The sequence below is a fragment of the Habropoda laboriosa genome, unplaced genomic scaffold, assembly GCF_001263275.1.
Source record: "Habropoda laboriosa isolate 0110345459 unplaced genomic scaffold, ASM126327v1 scaffold28, whole genome shotgun sequence".
Lineage (NCBI taxonomy): Eukaryota > Metazoa > Arthropoda > Insecta > Hymenoptera > Apidae > Habropoda > Habropoda laboriosa.
In genome coordinates, this window is record NW_017100174.1 from 2,737,788 (window position 1) to 2,761,325 (window position 23,538).

The following is a 23,538-nucleotide window of genomic DNA, read 5'->3' on the forward strand; positions in this document are numbered from 1 at the left end:
GTTTGGTACTCTTTTGTAACAATATTATCGGAAAATAGATGTTACCTGGGTTACGTCTTTCAAAAAGTTACAGTAACGATACTTTGGATAACATGTGTCAGCGCTCAGATTCAAGACTGGACACAAATGTAAAAATACAATTGATTCGTGGAAATATTAACGACCGTCTACGTAATATCGCAGAGCCAATCCATTTCTCTCATCGCCACTTAAAACTCCAAGCCCTCTTCATCCCCGCAAGTACACGAATCTTCCTTGTTACATAATTTCAAAAAATCCGCACGAAAGCGGTCTGACGATGGAGAAACGGGAGCAAAAAGGCGATTTAGTTGGACCACGGCAATGGGTGGGGGTATATATAGTACATTTGTTGGAAGCAAGGGGGCGAGAGAGAGTGAGAGAGGGGATGGTTGGACAGAGGGACAGCGGGTCCGCGTAATATAATTCAGTAAGTTTATGACTGGCCCGGGGGAACGGTGGCGGTTTGCATATAACCAGGGGTAAGTTCGCCGCGAGCTTTCGGTTGGGTGGGGGTGGGGGGGCTGGAGAAAGATGAAAACACAGATAGAGAGACGACGATGCAGAGGACGAAACGGAGAGGGTGGTCGGTTGGCCGTATTTCTTGTCTGGTGAGCTTTACGGTGCCGCGCTGCGTTATGACCGTCGAATGGATTATCATTTCTCTCTCTTTCCGTCCTGTCCACCCCTTCCTGCCACCGCTGTCCTTCTCCCACTTCTCTCAACCATCTCACTCACTCACTCTCTCTCTCTCTCTCTCTTTATCATCGTTTCCTCTCCTCTCTCTCTCTCTCTCTCTTTCTTTCGTCCTTTCTTCGAAACCCAGCCGGCTTCTTCCCGCTGTATCCTGTAAGAAAGCTCACCCCACAGCCGGTCGTTCTCTTCTCTCCCCACCCCTTACAAAGGCATGCAAAGCAGTATGGGCAAAGGGGGTTGGTTGAGAGGGCCAGGCAAAAAGAGGAAGCGGGAGGAAGGATGGAACGTTAGAGAGACAGAGGAGATGAGAGAGAGAGAGAGAGAGAGAGAGGAGCCTCGCAGAATATCCGCGAAATGTTCCTTTTTCCGAAGCTCTTTTCCTCTTTCCGAGCGTTGTTACCAACACGCTCGAGTTTTCTGCTCGCGCACGAGATAGCGGGAGATGGCTCGACGGATACCGGGAAAAAGGAGAAAAACGGGCAAGAGAGAAGACCGATGCCACCGTGAAAAGGGGTTAGGGGGTGGTCTTCGGCATGTACCTACGGATATGTAGACCGACAGGTACATGAACAAGCAGGAGGATGTAGAGGGTGTACATAAAAACGTGGCTGCATAAGCGTGCCATAAGTATATAGGATGTTTCAAAAAATCGGAGCGTAATTTCGGTATCGAATCGAACTTATTCCGCGTCTGAGAAAATTCTGACGATTATCCTATTTAATCTTCTTTCAATGTTACAAAAAATGGGAGGCTTGTGCATAAAACTCTTTTTTTTTTTGAAAAATACAAAATAATACTTTAAACAATGATAAATTGATAAATCTACTTTTCCACCAATGGCAGACAAGCATTACCGAAATCAAAATGGTCCTTAAACCTCGTACGAATCTTCCTTACTATTCTACATACATTTCTACGTTTTCCTCAAGCATCGTCCACGTGTTATAAAACAGCCTGTACACTCGCACAAACAGATCCACGAGTATCGTACGTACAACCCGATACAGGCGTGTGTGCACGCTTGTAAGTACACATGCATGCACGCGCGCACCATGTATTTCTGGAGGAGCACGCGGGGCCGGAGGTCTCATCTTATATTGCACAACATTGGCCGCCATCATTGGAGCAATCCGGCTGGAATTAATTTGAATGTTTTTTGAGCGGTACAGCCCGGGGGTTTCCGTCTCGCAAGAAACGCCAGAAACCTCCGCCCCCGCCGACCACCCCTCGCTACCATCCGAACCGCCACCCTCGATCCTCGTCTTCGCTACCCCACGATCTCGTGTCCCTCGTCTCTCCCCCACCCTGTTCCCGCAACCTCGTAAATATACACCGATATTGCGTTCGCGGTACCCAAGAATACCGCAATTTATCTTTTCCTGCGTCGATCCGCAGGAATCTCGTTTTATTGGCCAGCCTAGGCTGCCTTCCCGTTCGATCCGGGAAAAATTAAAGTCGACAGGTGTGTAGCGGTGATAGCTTGTCTCCGGGAAATTTCTTTTCTGTCTTGGCTTGGAGAAGTGATTCTTTCGGACGATATAAATTACCCACTATTAGCAACGTTCGTCAACAAATTTCAACGTAAATGAAAACTACTCTATCGTGATATCTTGCAAGATACGTGGTCGGATATGAACGTATTACTTTGTCAAATTTTTAGATACAATAGGCGTGTGACAAAAGACGAAAGTAACAGTGGAAAGAAATAAAGTTGGTATATGTGTTCCAAGCGATCAGATGCGGCCAACGGGCATCCATTTCATTTCCCTGCAGTCTAAAATAAAATTCAAAATATCCCACGCCAAATCCTGCACTAAAAATTATTCCCCAAAATAATACCTCTTCTGTATCAACCGTTCCCGCCCCGCTATCGCTCCCGAAAAAAAAAAAACGGAAAAAAGGGAAAGCAACGTGTATCGACGAACGCGCGACACCACGAAGATCGATCGTCGGTGGATCGGTCGAAACTGCAGTTTGCGAATTCTCCGGTCCGGTCGGGTGCAGCAATCGGCAATGTGTGTCGGTGGGTTCGCACACGACCACTATCAGCGGTTGATCGGCGTCACCGATGTCGCGGTGGAGGAGGGCGGCGGAGCGAAGGGGAGACGGTTGGCGCACACCAGCACACGGGTTTATGTAGCAGAACTGATGGCTACATTTGTTCGTTATTTCGTTGCGTTTTTGTTTTTAGAGGGACTTTATTTACGACCGGATAGCGGAGCCACAAATATGCAACGAGATCGGCCGACGCGTTTCGTTCGACCAGCGTGTACGTTTGCACTTATGTGAACGTGGCCGTTCGTTCATTCGTTCGTTCGTTCGGCAACGTTATTTCGCGGCACTTTTATATCCACAATAATTTGCGGGGGAGGGTGTCAGCGGGCGATGTCATCCGCCGGCACCGCGGCGTGTCACGTGAACCGCGAGTAATGATAATGAACCGCGGCCCACTGGCGATAGGTGATTTATACGCACCTGCCCTTCGCCATCTTTCTCGATCCCTCTGTTTTCATACAGCGGATTTTCTTCTCTTTTTTTTTCCCTCGTCCCTCTCGTTTTTTTTTTTCTTTCTTTCCATCGGATGGAATGGAAAGCGATTCGCGGCGAAAACTGGAATTCGCCGATCGACGGATTGGATTAATTACTCGGGGCTGTTAATGAGCAGGATTTTACATCGCGATGTATAGTGTGTGTTGAGAAAAGAAGGTTTCCTACTTTGTTACTGGTAAATCACTGTCCAGAATGTTTTCGATAAATTGAAGTCTGTCAGGAATTTGTTTCCTGAATATCCTGAGATAAAGGTTGAAGATTATCATCTTCCACGTTTTATATTCTACCTCTCTATTCATAGTGAATAGAGACAGTCTCCGCGAGGAAACTTCTCCTCTATAGAAATGCGAAATAATTTTCAATAACATGCAACTGACAACGCTGTGATTTAACACCGGAGTCCATTCAACTCCGCGTTACCAGCGAAGAAGCATTTAATTAGCGCCGCGAATATAATTAGCGAGGAGTGGTCAAGCTGAAAGGCAAGGTCGTAATGAATCGCGAACGAACGAACGAAAAAATGAACCGGCGCGGCGGCCAGAAGTTTCTTTTGCCAAGGCTTTCGTTTTCATTCTACTTAATACGGCATAAGACGTTGATCTTGAAATAAAACTTATTAAAAGGGCTCGTCCCGGTTTCAAGGAATCGGGAGTGCTTTTCTTCGCCCGTGTCTTCCTCCTGGTCCGGGGCCACGCACGACTGCCCACGAAAGAACACCAATTTTTTGCTCTCGAAACTTTCAGGAACGTAGTCGTCGCGCGGCACAGGCCGCCGGAGCGGTTTCGCATAATAAATCTGTGAGATATTTGTTAGGGCGGCTAGGAAGCATTTGTCTATGTTAAGGGGATAGAAAGGGCGCTGACAACACGGGCGCCTCCATCTATCAACAGCTCTGGCAAACGCATCAATCCACGACTCACGCCACGATGGGCGATTTTAAGGGTGGGAAAAAAATAAATGCCGATCAGCGGCACGTCACCAACTGGCTGCGAACGTGTCTCTCGACAACCGCCGCGGATCGGTTGCACAGGGTAATTCTGATATCACGGTTCTGTAAACGAAATCGACGCCGGATTTGGATAATTTGTTGGATTAAATGTTCTTCTTCGTTTCATGTTCAAATAAAAGAAGATTCAAGAAGATAATGAAATGTACTTAGATAATTGCAAAATGGTAAATGTAAGTGCTAAAAATTATTCGTTCAGTTCAATCGATTATACTGTTCATACAAAGAAGGGATGATTTTTCTGGTTTAAAGGATTTCTGTTATGATAGCTTTCGGATTTAATAGAATCAAACTATGTTACAATACGAAATCAATTTTAATTCAGGTTATTACTTACTTTTTCTAAAATTTCTGCAATAATTTATAGCGACAAATGAATCTATTAACATGTTTCACCATTAAGTCGTGCGATTATAAAATATTTGATTTTTCGGAGAGGAATGAACATCGTTTTCTTTTCCAACGCGATTCCAACAAAAAAGTTCCTCTCTTGAAGAACTTTTCGATACTCAACTAATCACTCGAGCAATGATCAATTTACAACACTCAACTAGTCACTCGAGCGATCAATTTTTGCGTATAATTAGAGATTCGAAATTTCACGGTACACGATCTAAAATTTCGACCATCTCACTGGCTATCCGTGTCTCCCATATTCCACGCGTTTCTACGCAACCCCCCGCGTGTTCAGTATTCTTCGGCCGTCACGATTGGAATTAAAGTATAACGTCGAGCGGCCCGTCGAAAGGAACAACAATGCGCCCCCATTGAAAATGTATCAGGAGGTAAATTTCGATTACAGGCTGCCGGTTGTTTCGACCGCGAAAACGTTGACAATAGGCAATTTCGCATTTCAAAGGACAATATAGGTACTCGTTGTGATCAGCATGTAATTAGGTGCGGTACGTGGGCAGGCACGTGCGGACAATTCATCAGGGGGCCTTGCCCCTGAACGCGCTTCGATCCGCACCACGTCATTTACGGGTGTTACGGGCGCAAGGCATTTTGCGCAACTTGCCGGTATTACCACGCCGATTTCGCAATTGACAGTGTATTAGTATCACTACGGCATTTCCTTGAATAGCTTAATACCGGCAAATCCCGACCATTCTGCTTTCCAAGCAAATGGAACAATTTTTATTCACACGTTTAGTGCGGTTACGGATTCTTTTTTTGCGTATATCGGAGGAAAAACGATGAAAATAAGGGTTTGAAATGAATATTTTAAATAAAGTGTGTTTTAAACAATCCTTTACTAAAGTGTTTTAATATCCTGCAGAAGAAGAGTAAAATTTGATTTTCAATTGAAACAGAGAAACCTACTATAACGTGCGAATCTGAGATAAATGTACGATTTTATTTGTTTTTTCGTCAATATAGTAAAGTTCAATAAGTGTACACTGGTTTGTTGATAGATAAAACGAGGGCAAAAGTGATTTTACATTAATGGAAAAAGTATCTTTTCTCTGTCGAGAAGAACTAAATCTTCGCAATATCGCAATTGTATCATTCGAAGGACGATATCTGCACGCTGGTAATATCCAAATGAAATATACCCTTGTCTTTTCCCGACAACGTTATTGTACATGTTAACGAACTGGTGAAATTATCGTCGAGATAGACGAGCAAAGTTGCCGCACGGATTGACCCGTGCTTCTTAACGCGAAACAATTTTTATTCCCCAGTTCGGTCGCGTAAACAAGACTGCCGGCTTAAAATGAAAGCCCGTTTCCCCGGGCATAAGCGTTAAAAGAATTCATCTCGGTCGAAGAACAGAAGTAATTGCGATCCGCCTAGCCTCCATTGTCCTCGTCTCTCGGAGTGGTCTGTTCCACTTTTTCCTCCGGAGTCTCCTTTCCCGCGCGCGCGAAATTCAATTACGAGTTACGGGCCACGACGGCGTCCTGTTCTTCTGGAACACAGTTTTTAAACTCGTTCTCCACTTCTCCCTCTCTCTCATCCCCCCTGTGTTTCGTCGAACGACCAAACGAAGTTAAGAAAACGAGAAAGAGGAGGAACAGGAGAAGAGGAAGAGGGGGGGAAAAAAAGAGAAAGAGAGGGTGAACAGAAAGAAGAAAAACAGAAAAACTTTTCGCGCGACACTTCATGGCTAATCCACTTACTTCCTGCCCGCTAAATACTCAACCTAATTAACCGAGCTCCTGCGCGTTCTTCCTTCGCAACCTGGCCTCCTCGAGAGCGACGAAAAATCCCGACCCCGCCTTTTCCTCGTTTTTTTTTTTGCTTCCTTTCACGCGACGATTTTTTAAAATGGGTCACTCTCCATACGCGCTGCTCAGCGCACGTGGGTGCACGCATGCTCATACATTTTCCCTACCCTCTCGCTGTTCGGGGATGGGTGTGTGCGTAGAGGTAGCCGGCGTTCTCTTGTCTGCCCTCGGTGGCGGGTTGCTATAGAGACGCGTAACCATCCAGCAAAGGGAACATAATGGCGGTGGGAGAGGAACAGAGCGAAAGAGGAACAGACAGATGGATGACGGGAAGAGGGAGGGAGGAGAAGGGTGAGTTTCGGTGGTAAGAAAGAGGGATATTCCGCTCCTGGACGCAACCGGAGAGGCCGAAGGAACCGGCAAATGGGATTAGAGCTGACGCCGGTATCGGCATCTAGTGTTGGATTTCTTTCGATTTATGTGCTTTCCCTCTTTTTTCTTCTTCTATGATTTTCGAACAAAGTAGTTGGAGAAAAATTTGGTGCAACGTTGCGGTAATAGATTTTACAATTAATTTTGTGTTATTAACGCTAACGATTTTTCAAAGGTGAATTTTTATGTAAAGATAATTGAAAAAGTAGGTTGATTTTGATCAAATAGAAGTGTACATGCTGAAAATAATAATTTTTGCCAGTACAGAACAATCACTTTAATTGGAAATTTGTTAATGGGTCATTTTTGACCCGGCTAGTGCTTAGAGCGAGAAAAGTGTAATATACTCCTGAAGGGAACACAGTGTGGTACTTGACATTCGTTCGAGTGGTACAAGTGTAAAGATAGCATAAGTCGCTAAATGTATTTTTTACCATCTATCACGTGGCCAAGTCTAGTCGTAAATTGTATAATTTGATTAAAGTGCCGGTATTCAAAGCGTATTGGAAAAGTATTCGACTGTGAACCCTTGACTCTCAGCACTTAACCATGCTATTGTCTTCACTCCCCATTGTTTCTACGATTTCCCTATATCCGTTATACAATTATGATTCTAGTTTCGTACGTAACAATTGTACAACGTAAAACAATGGAACAATGTTTGGACATTTTTAACACGAACTCAATATTCTGCTTCTGAAGCGTGTTTTAGGGTAACTTCGGTAACAAAACGTGTTGATAAATGTACACAAGACTGTTCTATATTTGGAAAATTTCTTCTAATTAACAGGATACATGTGTCTTTGTAATTTTACGGAATTGACGGCGGAAAGGCGTTTATATAGAATGTGTCGTAGGTGTCGATAATATCCTCGCAAGTATAAATTTATGAAACGCGCGACGCACGTGAGCCGGCCGATTAATTATAACGCGATTTAAATCCTATTTAATTTATCACGCGCAATTAGCGATTAAAGGGTTTAAAGGTGGGTTATATAAATACGTTTACGCGCGACAACCTATAAAATCGCGGGTGGGTAAACTTTTCTTACTGGCAGGATACCTCAAGTCGTATTTATGGAACCCTGCGCGAGGGAATAAACTAAACTCCTCCGTCGACGTCCAATATCTTCCCACTGGCGTTCAAAAAAAAAAAAAAAAAAAAAAAAAAAAAGAAAGAAACGAAGAGGAAAGAAAAGGAACTCCACCCCATTGAACCACAACGGAAGAGCAAACAAAGAAACATGGAATATGTACGGGTAAATTAATCAATTTGCGTAACGAACAAAAATTCCACGTTCCTTTTCCCTCGACAGGCGCACGTTCCATTTCGTTCCACGTAATTTGCAGGCGGCGAAAACTCCGCAGCTCTGGTCCAATTACCGTATCCGTTTCTTAAAAGCGCGTTTCAGCGTCGAATTGCTTGAGATTGAAACGTTAATTACCGCTTTGATCCTGCCCCACGGCGGCGCGGCATCGACCGACACCGGGCTAGTGCCAGTGACATGCAGTACCGTAGGTAAGCAACCTCTGCCCGTCACCGTATCCTCCCTGCGACCGAGCTCGTCCACCTCGAGCAACCCTCTTCAAGCTTGGTCACGTGGGGACGGAATACCTGCTGTCACTTATCGGTGGCCTCGTTACGAGCTCTCTCTCTCCCGGTAACGATTCATTAGGCAGCTGACTGGTCCGATTTCCTCTCACTCTATGACTGACTCTCTCTCTTCTTCTCTGCCACTCTTTCTCTCTCTGTGTCTGTCTTTGTCACTCTTTCTCTTCCTGTGTCTGTCTTTGCCATTCTCTCTCTCCCTCGCTGTATCTGCCTTTGCTATTATCTTCTGTCCGAGTCTCTCTTCCATTCTCTCCCATTCTCTAGCATTCTCTAATTCTCTTCTACTCTCTCCCATTTTCCCATTCTGTCTTTCATTCTCTCCTATTCTCTCCCATTCTCTTCCATTCTTTCTCATTCTCTCCCATTATCTTTCTCTCTCACTTTTCTTCTCTCTCTTCGCCACGTGCGCCCTCTTCTCGAGTCCACCTTTCGACCAATTCCTGGTTCTACGGCTCATTGTCAGTGTCCCTGCGTCACTGTATTGGCACTCGTGCGCAGATAATTCTTGCAAGACTGATATTAAAATACCGCGAGAGACTTTGACGCGTGTCTGTTTTTTAACACATCGGCTACGCGACGAGGTTTCTACGTCGTTTCCCGATGATTAAGTAGAGATCGATTTTGGCTAGTTGGATAACATCTCTGGCAAATCGAATTCGTCCACTCGACTGCCCACCTACGTGTGTACGTATACACTTGTCCCACATGCCATTTTCACACTGACGATCAGCGGAGGATGGATACATCTCGTGGGGTTCATAATACGGCATGTGACGATGACAGGAATTTTCAATATAGCGAGCTAGGAATTTCGTAGAGGCGCCTCTTGCGAAACACTTGCAGCAGGGTGTGAAAGTCTTATTCGACGAATTTCTAGAGTAGAGGAGTTTCATGAATTACGACGAATTCTTGATACATTGAAATTGCTTCCTCTTCTCTTCCTACGTAACAGCAAATCATTTAACAATTACATATTCACAATTGTACATTTCTTCCAAAAATAATATATCCACTTCTATCACATCATCCTGTTATACTCGAATTTATACCAGGCAAACATTATTCGTAGCGAACAATTGCATTGAAATAAATAAATCTCCTTTCATGACCTACTGCCTACGGCTAAATCCAAAAATCCAGAAACTTCCATTAAAAGGCAGAGATATCTCGCGAAGTCGTAAGAGGCTTGAAGACCGCCAGCCATACTCGTTGTCCATCCTCGCGAAACAGAGGGCAAATACAATTTAATCGTTCTTTACATTTTAATTATCGCATAATCTTCGAGCAGAACGCGGTGTTGCAAGAACGACGGAGGCTCGCCCGGCCAGCCGGCTTCTCATTAAACCGACACTTTTATTTCACGCGTCCCTTCGTAAATGCTATTAACGTTTTTCACTCCAGATGTCCAGTTCGTGTACGAACATACGGGTTTCTCCGCGGAAGAAAGTGTCGAAAGCGCTGAACGACGTAATCGTACGGTTAGCAAGGGGAATTTTGCTCGCGCGGGGCCGGTCCTCGTCTAAGAAGATTTTCGAGGCTGCACGCTTCCCACAAGGATTTTCCGGAGGCGTTGAATCCCCCTTTCCTCCGGTTTGCCCGGCGGAAAACCAAAATAACTCAATTAAAGAATTTCCATGAATCCCGGCCGGATACATATTTATGATCTGATCGTTCCCGCCCTGGAGATTCGAATCGCGCCAGTTCCGCCGCGCTCCTTAACTCCACGGTTTTATTGGTGCTGACGCCGGAACGAGGAAACTTGGCGAATTGTCGACAGAATTTTTTAGCTAATTCAATTAGAGAATGTACGCGCGAAGTGGCGAGGGAAGTTGCCTTTGTAGAGGCGCTTGCAACGGGGTGTTTTGCATAAGTTTGTTTAAAGTTAGCGAGAAATATCGGTGTTCTTGTCGGATTGTATTTCGATCACGATTCTGCCGTTGTTTATTTCAATTTCGTTTCACGAAGTAAAAGATATCTCTATTTCGTAAATTTTGGTGTTCGTTCGTTGTATTGCTTTTCGTGTGCATTAGAGCTGTTGATACCCGGGTTACTCGTGAAATACGCAAAGTACCCGGGTAAATAGAAATTATCCGAGTATCTCATGAGATGAGATAGCTGAGAGTAGATATCTATTATTCCTCGACTGTTTCGGCAGAGGTTTCAAAATAATATTGTGTAGGGTACAGGTGCACTTTGACACGTCGGCATCGTTGCATCACTGTCGCGACCGATCCGCATTTGTTTGCCCGGGGAACCACCAGCGGTAGTGGCCACCGAGATTTCGACTGTTTTATGTACATATTCGAGTACTCGTGAGATACCCGGGTCGATCGGGTTATTTTCATCTACCCGGGTATCTCATGGGTATCTCAGATACCCGGTTCAAAGTAATAGCCTTAGTGTGTATGGATATATTAGTCGAAATTCTACTTACGATTTTGTTAATATAAATTGAGCGAAATAAATGAGACGAAAGTATGAATATACGTGTAGATTAGAAAGAGGACTGGAAGAAAGTACAGTAAAAGATATGTATAAGTACGACACGCTACTGTAGTACTCAGGAATGCAAAGTATCTAGTCTGCCAGCTCTATTATAGGTTGTACTACTGCAGCGGCAGAGCAGTGCCTACCTATTCCTTTAGGAAGCTGCCTTATGAAAAATTACTATTAGGTACTTGAGGAAATGTCCTACTTAAAGCTCCTCAACTTCCACGCCTTCTCTCTGCAATGATCGCATTAATCAATTAGACCATACCTTTTAATTACCTTCATAAACAGCCGCTGAAAGGCCATTGAAACATCAGAACAGAAACTACCAACGCTTCAAACGCGATACTCAAAGGATAAAAACACCAGAAAAACCATCAAACCAGTCTAAGTCACATCTTACAGAAAAACACACACACAGAGAGAGAGAGAAAGAGAAGAAATAAAAAAAGAGAGAAAGACAGAGGTAAAAAGCAGCTGGCGCATGCACATGTCTTTTGCGAGGATCATAAAAACCGTTGACACGTTCAGAACATTCACGGCCCTCAAACGCGAGACCGTACTAAAATTGCACACGCCCCGGGCCGCGGCAGCCACAAGGCAATTACTCGGTCCGGTCTGTACGCGTTCTTAAAAATTGCGTTTAACACCGTGGAGAGAGAGCGCGCAAAGCGCTGGGACGATCCAGAAATTGCGAGAGGGAAACAGTGTGCCGCTCTGTGCACCGACCGTTCTCTTCTCTTCGGTCGCGTGTAAAGGGTTTGCGTGCCCTCTTCCGCGATTCTCTCTCTCTCCCTCCTTCTCTCTCTCTCTCTTTGTCCCCGTGTTTTCCTCCGGCTTGCTCTTTCGAGAAGCACTAAGCATTGAATAGAGACAGATGAAGAAAGACAGAGAGAGTCGAATAGATAGAAAGAGGAGAGAGCAGGGACACGGGGGTTGAAGCGGATGTGGAGTACCCGAAGACTGTAGAGAGAAGGCAAAGAGGAGGCAAAAAAAAAAAAAGAGAAAAAGGAAGAGAGAAAAAAAAATGGCGCAGACGGCGCTGGCAGGAAGTCGAGGCCAAGAAAGGAGAGTGGATAAAGGAAAAGAGGACGGGGACGCGAAAAGAGAAGAGAAGAGAGTCTCGAGGCGGGGTGGCGAAGGGCAGCGGTTGGATTTCATTTCGTCTTGTCTCTTTGATGTCCGTGATGCGTGCTGCTGGCCCGCTTCTGCCTTTTTAACAAACTCATCTCCTCGGCGACCCTTAATCTCCGCCCTTTGGGCCGTTCTATCCACCTTTCTTTCCTTTCCGTGCAACTCTGTAAGGGAACCTTCGCCGTATATACATACAAAAGTGTATACGTATGTGTGTGTATGTGCGAGAAGTGAGCTCACGCTCTCTTTAGAAACAGAAGGAACGTGTATGTGTGTGTGTAAGTGTAAGTGTACGTGCGAGCGCGATCGTCTATAGATGTCTCCGGGGCTCTTTATATAACTGCAAATATCTGAGCATGGTGCGCATTACGCCATTTATGTGGTGGCAGGTTCCAGTAAAGATCACTATCTTCCGCATGAATCGCCAAACTCCGCCGCTATCCTGCTTCACGGAGATTATTTCCGAGCTAGGCAATACGGTGTACGGTATTTTATCGACGCGGAGGCAGACACGGTTTCTAGCCAATTTCTTTGCCCGATTCGCGACGGCACGGGATCGATTTAAGAAGCTACTACACCTTTCGAATACCCTCGCGACACTTCGTTCCTGTCGAGTGACGTGTGACGCTTTAAATTTGAACGAAACATCGGTGGTTCGTATTTAGAACGCAATATGGAAATGAAAGTGAAGGAGAAAGCGTGTTTGATGAAAATAAATTATGGGTGTTTTGCATTGTAATTTTGTAATTATTTCTTTATCTATCTGTTTTACAATATTGGATCCTCTAGTAGTCACGAAAGCGGGTTCTATCGTTAATTTATATTTCCCAGCTGCCAGCTCGTCCCGCAATACCACCAACATTTACTTACTTCTGACCAATAGCTACATTCGCAGCAAGAGTGTTCAGTTCCTAACACTGTCCATCCAATAAAACAACTCACCGCTAGAATCTTTCGGGTCGTCTTGAACCAACATCACAAAACTCGACTTTGGAGCATTAATATGCAACACAGATAGCCTACAGTACGTTCCATATTTTATACGCTACAAGTGCCGGACGAATACACAACTCGTCAACTATTGCTACCTCGTGTATAAACTTAATCTAAGCGCCTCTAACTTACCCATGCTTCAGAATCGAACGGTAAAACTTTCATCGATAATCCACGGATAACTTCTACATTCAAGAATGCCCAATTAAAAAGAATTAACCTTCGAAATTTCCATTATATTTTCGGAAAACGAACCCTCGCTAAATTCCGAATTGAACCTCTCTCGGCTATCAAGCATCCTTGCAGCTACCCTCTTTCGCGGACTCCTCTCTTTTTTATTTTCAAAACACGATCATTACCGAACTTTATTGCTTCGTAACGATCGGGCTCCCCCGAGTAGAACATCGTTTGCGGAAAAGGGTCACATCCTCATTGTGCTCGCGAAAATTAAGTGGCCCCTTTTGTGCGTCGACCCTTCGACGTCGTTGATCGTCGTTCCTATTACACGAAAAAGGGACGAGCCGTTCGCCGTGGCGCGATTATGCCGCGGAACGAGGCTGTCTATCAACATAAGTCATACTCTTTGCGTGGAGGTGTCGTAAAAAGGGGTGAAAGGAGGAAGTTCTGTTCGAACAACGGTCACGCGTGTTTAGACGCACGTGCCAGCGTCTTGGAACTCCAACAGCGAGCATAATTTTATTGGAAGTCCATTGGTTTGCATGAGTCAGGGTCGTCAACGGGGCACAGGACGTTTTCTCTCGGGCAAGCTTACTTTTTCGAAGCTTCGTTGCTGTTGGACATTGAATCTTTACAGATTTGAGGGTTTTTCAGACAAACTTACCTTTTCGAATCTTCGTTGCTGTTGAACGTTGCTAATAAATCTTTACAGATTTTTAAAAACACTGCATCTCGATTAGATCGTTAAAATACCTCATCTCAGTATTAGCTTACCCTAAAAAGCTCTGCTCCAAAACATTTACTTCAAACTTTCGAAAACCCTCGGTCCACGTAGACGCATAGAAACGCACAGCTCAACCATCACTTGTAACACAAGGTGCCACTCAGACTCCTCACGTTCTAAACGCACCACACGTAAAAACTCTTGGAAACTCCTTAAAAAGTCTCCGCTCGTCGCCATCAAACCACCGTAACCCTTCCTGCTTAACACCGACTAATCTAAACTTTAACAACAAATGAAAAAGAAATGGAAGAGAAACCGAGAAAGGAATAATCTGGTCGGATCGCGTGACAAAGGAGAAGATCGTACACCCGGAGAAATACCAAAGCAAAGGGGGATCCTTGGAAACAACTCGTCGCGCCCTATTCACCCCATTCGCGTCTCTCTCCGTGGGAGCGGCCGCGTGCTATCACCGCGTTATTAGTATGGAGGCGAGAGCGTTTTCTAGGAGCGTCGATATGGCCACGGGTAGAGAAGGGAGAGAAAGGGTGTACGTGGGAGGTCCTGGTTTCGGTTTAGCGCGGCTGAAGCGTGGCTGGCAGCTTTCACGCTCCATGGGGGTCCTTGTTAGGGTCGTAGGGAACGACGAGGACGACACGCATCAACCCCGTGTGTCCCTGGGGTCCCTTTTCTTCGACTGGAACCACGCTCGCTCGTTACCGCATTTACCGCCTTTCGTTGCCTCTCTATTTTGTCGCATTTGCATTTATCGTCCCGCGCTTTCCGCTAGGTTGCCTGCATTTTTAATATCAATGGATCGCGCCTCTTTTTCCTCGTTCTACCGCCGCTCTCTGGGGTCCTGCGGAAGGAATTGAACGCTCGTAACCGTTTTGCGGCGGGGTCCGGATCCCGCGGTGATCGTTCTGATGCGCAGGCGGAAGTAATTTACGACGGGGTGCACGTGGAATTCTTTCTGGATACTTTACTCGTCGCCGTTTAACGACGTATCAACGCCGATTTGGGGTAGGTACTGGGCTGTGGTAAGTGGCTGGGGAAGAGGGTTGAATAGGCAATTAATGGGAGCCGGGAGAGATTATGCGAGGGATAACTGACGTTTACATCTTTTGATGTCGCGTTATGGACGGTGGGGAAGTGTGCTTTTGGTAGAACTTACGATCATGCGAGAAGGACTACTCTTAACTGTCGTAACTAATATTTTTCAACATTCGAGATAAACGACGTGAAAACTAGTAGAACCATCTGTAAAATAATTGGGATATATTAGGTAATAATTAGAAATATATTAGAGAGTTCCTAGAGTCTCTCAATTTTACTTAAAAAGTAGAACAAATGTGAATCCCCGAATATTTCAAAACACCTTGGAAAATGAAAAATTGGTAGATGGAGCATTTTAGTGTTATTTGGTAATAGAAATTCTTTAACGAATTCATAAATTTTTCTTTAGAAATAAATTTTTAGCAAACTTGGACCATTTCAAAGTTTATTTTTCTTGCAGAAAGGAAATAATTTATGACACGGTATGTACACGTTACCATTCATTAGAAACGCATCAATTTTGAAGCATTAACTCTACACAGGGGTGAGAGTCGAAGTGTGCTTTTAAATAAGGGGTAACTCTAGAAGTTTCTCCGTGCAGAATATACTTCAATAAATATGCATAATTTCAAGGGTGGATTGACGTTTAGAAAACTAACTCTCACGCGTCTATATCATTCACCATCTTTACCTTCTAAAATTTCTACATTCCACTGATAATACCTTTATCCTTGCACGCAGTGCACAACGATATCAGCCCAGAATGCTAACCCCTAAATATCTCATCACTAATCGAAACCATACATGCATGTGGGTATTAATCGTCGATCGTAAATCACTGAATGGAATCAGTTACGCCAGCCCAGTTTATAACGCGAATTATCTGAACATGGGAATGGCTTTAATCTCGATACTGAAACAGACAACACATTTTTATTCGCCAAATATTGCACACTATTCTTCCCTTTCAAAAATATACCACTTGTTCACAGTGTTCTTTATTTAAATAAAGGAACATTTACCGAAATGTAATTCTTTTGAAAAATTTGTCACATTTTTGTGTACAGAAAAAGTTAGATGGGCAAATAGCGTAATTTTTTCTTACGATCGCATTGTATCAATTAGCGAAATCTAAAACGATAAGAGTACTTTCCATTCACGAGCCAGCGTCCGCTTATAAATTACAGGTCCATCGAGGTCATTTTGCAAAAATTACCATAGGATTCCGGGTCGTTTGATCCGGAACGAGTCGAAGCGGCGAAACGAATTCCACGATAACCCGCGATATTCGCAACTATCCAACGTTCGCTTCGCCAGCTGTTATTGAACGTCTTCGCCAGATCGTCCGTAGGAATGGTTCCATTTGGCTCGTTGTCCGTCGCGTGCAAACTGCCGCAGGAAGAGCCGAATAATCTTCTTGGCCAGCAACAGCGGCACAATGGCGCGTGGCAATGCTAACGTGAACGCTTCTATCTTGACGGGAAACTGGTGTGGAACGAATAAACGCGTTTTCATGCTACGTTCACTGTTGCGCGCGTCTAATTATTAATGTATCAGCATTACCAAATTTTCTTGCATCTACTTCAATTCACTGGTAACGCTGAATTCATTTATTTACCACGCTGTCAAACGTCAAAAGAAGAAAACTAATTTAAGTGTCACTTTGCACTCTTTCTGCTACAGTTAAGTAGAAAATTAGAGCTTGCATGTTGCAAAATTGATAAGATCTCTGAAAATTAGCAAAGAAATAAATAATACGACTGCTTCATTTCAATATTAACCCTTTGCGCTCTGAGCACTCTTTGATACGATCGACTAGCAATTTTAACACACTTTGACAGTGAAATTTTTTAAAACAAACACTTTTGTTTTTCTTTTAAATTTATTTACTTTTATTTCTTCCGTTAATTTCATTCGTTTTGGTATAAATAAGGCTTGAATGGAGTTACGGTGCATATTACGAATAACACCAGTGGAGTGCAAAGAGGTTGATGAATTTTTATATTATAGGGGAGAGTCGTGCAGTACCGGCCACTCTAAGTTTTTGTATTATAACTTGGGCTAATGTTGGTAAAAATGAAATTTCAAAAAAGTAATTTGTAGTACAAAGGGTGCTTAATCAAAGGGGACAAATGGTTTTTCTTAAATTTTCTCATAAAGATAAATAATTGGTAGAAATAAAAAAGTTGCAATTTGCAGCGAACGAAAAATCGTCGTACAGTACCGGCCAGCTACTTAGTTGGTAGATTTTAAGGTCTAAGTAATAAATAATGTTAGTAAAAATCGTTTAAAAATAGAATAGAACTTTTATTTAGGCATCGATATTTTCTTGATCCGTACATTCCACGTGAGCCCAACCATTGCAGCTATGAAAAGTAACTTTTGTCGTGCGGAACACCAGCGTAAACATTGAACGTCTTAGAACTCTGGTAATACCGAAGAAAAAAGAACGTCTCCGGAATACGTTGCTCAGGGCTGTAGTATTCATTTGTTTTTCCATGAATAGTGCTGTCGACTAACAGTATAAGCGAGATCTAGCTTTGGCCGGTACTGCACGACTCTCCCCTACAAGGGCTTGCAAACAATTCTTTCAAACTATTTCGCTGCTTAGACATTTACCGGAGTCTCGCAAAACCTGTTGCCCCGTAAAAGTCAACGTTCCACCAAGTGGTAAAATAACAACGTCGCTCGAGCGCAAAGGGTTAATCTGTCGATTCTTCAGACGCTCCATTCATCGAGTTTTCCCTCGAACGTTTAACCATGGTGAATATCACCGCAGAATATCGTCGAGGTTTGGGAACGGCGGGCGAAAACGCGTGTCGCCTCCATTGTTCCCCCCTTTGGTGTTCCAGATTTTCTATACCCGGGGAACGTAATCGCGGGATAACGTCTGTTTTTAAGCGGTAAATTCGAACGCTGCACGTGAATAGCATAGTCGAGCGGCACGGAGCCGGGAATCGGCAGTCGATCGCGCGGGGGCTCGCGGGATAGGTATCAGCGCGCCCTTTAAATCAAAAAATCCAATCCCCTCGAAAACACGAGTCTGACAATACTGGCCGAGCAGCAGGCAGTCGGGCATCCGGTATTTCGCGAACCTCCACCGTGCACAGGGCATCAATCCGGGTTATACGTGCTCGTAACGTATCTGGCCTGGCGTGTCGTTCTCGTACGCGCGCACACACCCTATACCGTCCATTCGATAACCCAAATAACGAGTTCCCAGAGAACCGGCGACAAACGGGCCATGATCCTTTTCGACGATTTGCCGTTGGTAAATAGAGCCGCCTTTATAGCCACCGACACCGAATTCCAGGACCGTGTAATATCGCGACGGCTAATGTCTGTTTTCCGGTAATCACGCTTGATTACGCGCGATCGATGAGGGGAGATCGATACCGATAAGCGATTAGACGAAGAACGGTTTAGTAGCTCTCCTTTCGGTTTCCTTTTTAGGAGGTAGCAACGTTTCAAGGGAATTTGTTTAAGACAAATTTTGTATCTGGATGTACAATTGATTGGAAGAATTGTGTCGGCTATCGAGATTAATCGAGAGGCACGTGAAAGTACTGTGGGTTAATCAGTTATGAGTTACAATATAATAACTACAACTTCTTAGTTTTTAGGAATTGTAGAACAAACAAAAAGTGTCATCGAATAATCAAAAAGAAAATTTACCTGAATTTCCGAAAATTATCTTCGCTTATCACCTACCAGCTCGTCATAACCACACACCAATCCCTTCGAACCTAACTCTGTTGATTTCATCCTCACGGCATCGAGATGCATTATCCGCATCCGGATCTTCGTGGCACGAACACAGGTGTAACACGTAAATGCGCCAGGGACTAAGGATTGCCACCACCTGGTCCATCTGTTCATCTTGAATGGATCCCTGGGTATCTGTTGGTCGATCCACGATCGAGGGATATCGGTGGAGGATTGGAGGAGGAGCGCTAGTAGATTCGGTCGGTGCGTGGACGGGCGTAGTATAGGGCAACGGGATCGGGCAAGCAACAGAGGGACAGGCAGTACACAGGCAAGCAGGCAGGCAGACGGGTAGGCATGCTATGTTAGGCCGTTTGGCTGCCTGACTGGCTGACTGGCGGGATGGCTGGCTATCGAGCGACGCCGATGCAATTCCAATTCCTGGCTGTCAGCGGCAGAGCTGCGGGAGACGCGTCCATTCGTGATCAGCCTCCCGTGAAATCCTGTGCCTCCCCCGGCTTCACCCCGAAACGAAACCCTGGCTATCTGTCTCTCTCTCTCTCTCTCTCTAACCTACGCTGTTTCTCCCTGTCTCGTTCTCACTCGATCTTCTCTACCCCGTGTGTCCCGTTTCTCCGCTTCCCTCTGTCCTGATATTCGCTCCTCGTCTAGCCTTCTGTCTTATTCCCTCGCGTATCTGGCTGCTGTCAACTCTCTGCGGCTCCCCGCTCCCACCCCCGAATTCCCCGGCATCCCTGTTTTCCGCTGAACATCGACTCCCACGTTTCGCCGTTCCGAACCGTGTTAATGCGTCAAATGCGTGGCATCCGCGGATCCTGAGTTTCGCGTCCTAAAGAGTCTGCAAGCCGTTCGTTCGAGCCAATTTGCTGAGCTGGCTGGATGGTTGCTTGGCGAGAGAAGACGACACGCTTTACGGAGAAACAGACCACTCGGGATCTAGCGAAGAGTGGAAAATTGTGTTGAGAGATCGGTTTGGCGATGGGTCGGGAGAAAGATGGCCGATAAGCTTGAAGGATGTGTAGCAGAGAGGACGGTTTTTTAAAGGCTTAGTAATACGCGAGTAATTGAAAATAATGGTGTAAATAGATGTGAAGTGTAGGATTAGAATTTTTGTACTGTTTAATAGAATATCTTATTTCTGATCATTCGTGAATTAATTGTTTAAGGGAGTAATCGAGCGTTGAAGAATTCGTTTTTTCGTGTCAACTTAAAGTTCGTGCAATTTTTATTAAACTATTATCGAGGAAACCGAGGGTTCCTGAATTACTACACAAATTAACCAAAGTCGTCAATTTTTAACTCCACACTTCCACCTGCATTCACTCACAATTACTACAAACAATTTACATATTCCTCGTGTTAAGTTCTAAGAATCTAAGGGTTTGCATTATGCGCCAGTCCAGAAGAACGTGAAATTCTTACACGAACTAACTATCAAATTTCGCGAATAACAATCTATCGTACTTGCACCAAAGTCGTCAATTTTTAACTCCACACTTCCACCTGCATCTACCCACAATTGCTACAGCCAACATACTCACACACGAAGCCCCGCAAAACCAGTTCCTACTTTCCGATCACTTATCGAGAACAAAGATCCAGGCCGAGTAGTCCGGGACACCGGAAGTCTACCGTCGAATCCGATAACGGCCTGAGCTGCTCGCAGATGGACAAAGAGAGAGAGAGAGAGTACCTGAAGTAAAGAAAAAAAAAAGTGGGGAGGAGATAAACGTCGTAACACACGCGGGCCGATACGTACGTATTGTCAGGTGGTTATATCCTTCGTATCCCTCTCAACATCGAGCAACATCGTATCTCCGAAGCTATCTTCCTGGGTAACGTCGACGTTGGCTTCTTTCACAGGGGCGTGCGCTCCGCTACGACGAAAGCGAGACAACGAACGAACGAACGTACCGGCAAGAAAAAGAAAGAAAGAACGAAAGAGGTAGGAGGGAAAGGAGGAAAGAGTCGGCAGAGGGACGATAGAGAGCGACGCGAGGGAAGGATACACGAGGAGGCACGCCGGTGAGATTGCCCTAACACACAACACAATCCGGCGGCTTCGTCTGCTTCGATGGATTTTAAAAGATCCCCGAGATTATTACTTTTTTCCTTTTCTTTCATTTTCATTCTTCTATTATTATTTCAGAGGAGAGCGAGGAGCGGATGGTTGCGCCCGCGCAACCACCCCTCCCCGCCCCACCTGCCCACCCTCACTCAATCTATCTCTATCTCTCCTTCGTGCGTTTATACCTATACAGGCCACGATAGCCACGTTGGATGATGGCTCAGCCTCTCCTCTACACGTTTGCTCTCTCTCTCTCCCTCTCTCTGGATGCGCGCTCGTGGTTCGTGTACGTGTTGGTCGCGTCCCAGGTTGAGCTAGGCTGGGTTTGGGTTGGGTTGGATGCGTGGAAACCATGGACGACTTTGGGTAGGCTCGTTGGTTTCCCGCCGCGACTATCGGCGCGTATTGAAGCTCATCGTCACGGAAGTAACGTCGGGACAACGGTAGCGGCCTGAACCGGAGTGAGGACAGGGACGAGAGCGGCAGAGAAAGAGGGACGCGGCCGCATAGAGTGGATGGAAGAAGCCAGAGAGTGAGAGAGTGTGAGACGAAGAGAGACGATGGAACGATACGGGACAGGGATAAAAACGACAGGGGCGAAAGAGAGGGAGGACATAGCGCGAGTAAGGAAAGAGGAAGCGGTGGGAAGGGTGGCACCAGATGCTGCCGTTCTACGCCACCGACGAACCCCTCTCGTGCCTTTACTTCCATTTCGTGTCGATGCTCCTCGGGCATTTTCTGCCTTCGCGTCTCGGCTAAAGGGACAAGCGGGATAGCACAGGTGAAGAACTGCCTATCCCTCTGATAACAGTCCCAGGACCTCGTGATACCAGCCTGCAGATTTGCGGGATGATCGCGGAGGATCGCGGCACGCTTACGCTATTTACTCGAGTAGAATTGATAATATGTTTTCCAGCGAGGAAATTGGGCAGAATTCATTCTTAAATCGGTGTGATTTTGTGCGGTTTGTGTTCTTGGTACACAACTATTCCAAATAGAGAAAGTCACGATACTTGGCGATTTTTTCACAGTTTCTAATTTGAACAGTTGTTTCAAGTGAACACTTGGAAAGTCGAGTGAAAAGGACACTCTCGAATTACTCATCCACGGATAAGACGAGGAAACTTAAATCGCAACGAACTCGGTCCATTCTTCCGACCCCAAATGTCCACAACGATCACCGTCACTTAATAAGAAATTTTTCTTCACTCATCCTCCACTTCCGTCAACCTAAAATCACCTTTCACCCAATACCCATCGTTCTACCTCCAGCAATTGCTACCTTACTCCGTAAGAACCTACAGTAATCGCTAAATTATACCTCGTTCCCCGTACCCAGTGCCTAAGTACCCAGGAGAATTTCTGAAAATTCACCGGAACTCTCCTAGCACCGTTCCCCCTAATCCTTGATGTGGTTTGGCGTGAAAGGCGATGCCAGCATCCTCGTATCCTCTCAGCGAACATAAGAGGGCACCGAATCCCACACGAGCTACGATCTTCGTCGCGGTACAATACGTCGCGGCCCTGCACAAAGGCGAAAGCCGAACGCTATTATTAACTCCGACCGATTTCTTACAATGCCGGATTTAGTAAGGGTTGTACCCATTACCTACAGTTGATCAGACTCGAGCTGCAGGTAAAGTACAGGTGTGGGTATTGGAAAGTTAAATCCGCCGCGCCGGCGAGAGAACGCGTTCGTTCACAATGTGGCCGGGAACATAATGAGCTGGCGGGATCGTTGCGTTGCCAATAAGCTCGTGTGAATGGATGTGTACATGATACTTTTTATATGAATAGTCTAAGCCACACGAATGGCTGGCTAAGCGTGATGGAAGCTGAAAGGGTTGAAGCTTTCGGTTGGAATTAGTTTTTCCTTGCTGATGGATTCGCTCGATTTTCTTCGCGAGGATTTAACGAAGTTTTTGTTCGGGAGAGATAGCAGTGGAGAAATTTAACGAAGTATTTTTAGCGGCATATTGTCATTGTAGAGTGTTGCTGGATGTATTTCAGTGAACGACGAACTGTGTCAAGTTTTTGAAAATCTACTAAAGTTCTCGTGTAACACTTTTACGTGATCGAATTTCAGGATCAGTCAGTGGACAATAAACCAAGATACCTGGCCTGTGTCTACAATTCCCGAACTTCGATTTACCCACAAAGTAGTCGCAGCGAACTACCCGCAAACTGTGAAGACAAATGAATAGTTGGTAGAACATAGAACATCGATAGGGAACTTCGAAACAAAGGAAAATAGAACAATGCATTCGGTTGGATCAAAAATCACTCTTGCAAGTCCCCTTCATTTCTACCAGAAAACGGTTTTAAATATTGCAAAATCCACTAAAAATCGTCGATTCCTTCGTAATCGTAATTTCGTTAAAAAATTTCTCATTTTTTAATATTAATACCGTTGTTCCGTACGATCGTAATTTCGTTAGAAAAATTCGTTCGTTTTTTAATATTAATATCGTTACTTGTTTGCGATTGAAAGTGTTTGACATAAGTGAAGGTGGAGTGGAGCAAGTAAGAGTTGTTGCACGATCGAAGCTGAAGATGTTAGCTCGCCAGAGCGAGCCGGGCGGAAATAAGATCACAATGGCTCTCCTCGGTTAAGACAGTATTACATAGCGGTACCACGGTGTAACAAGGATAAGCTCCTAAAAGCTGCAGTCTATATTCCCGCGGCCA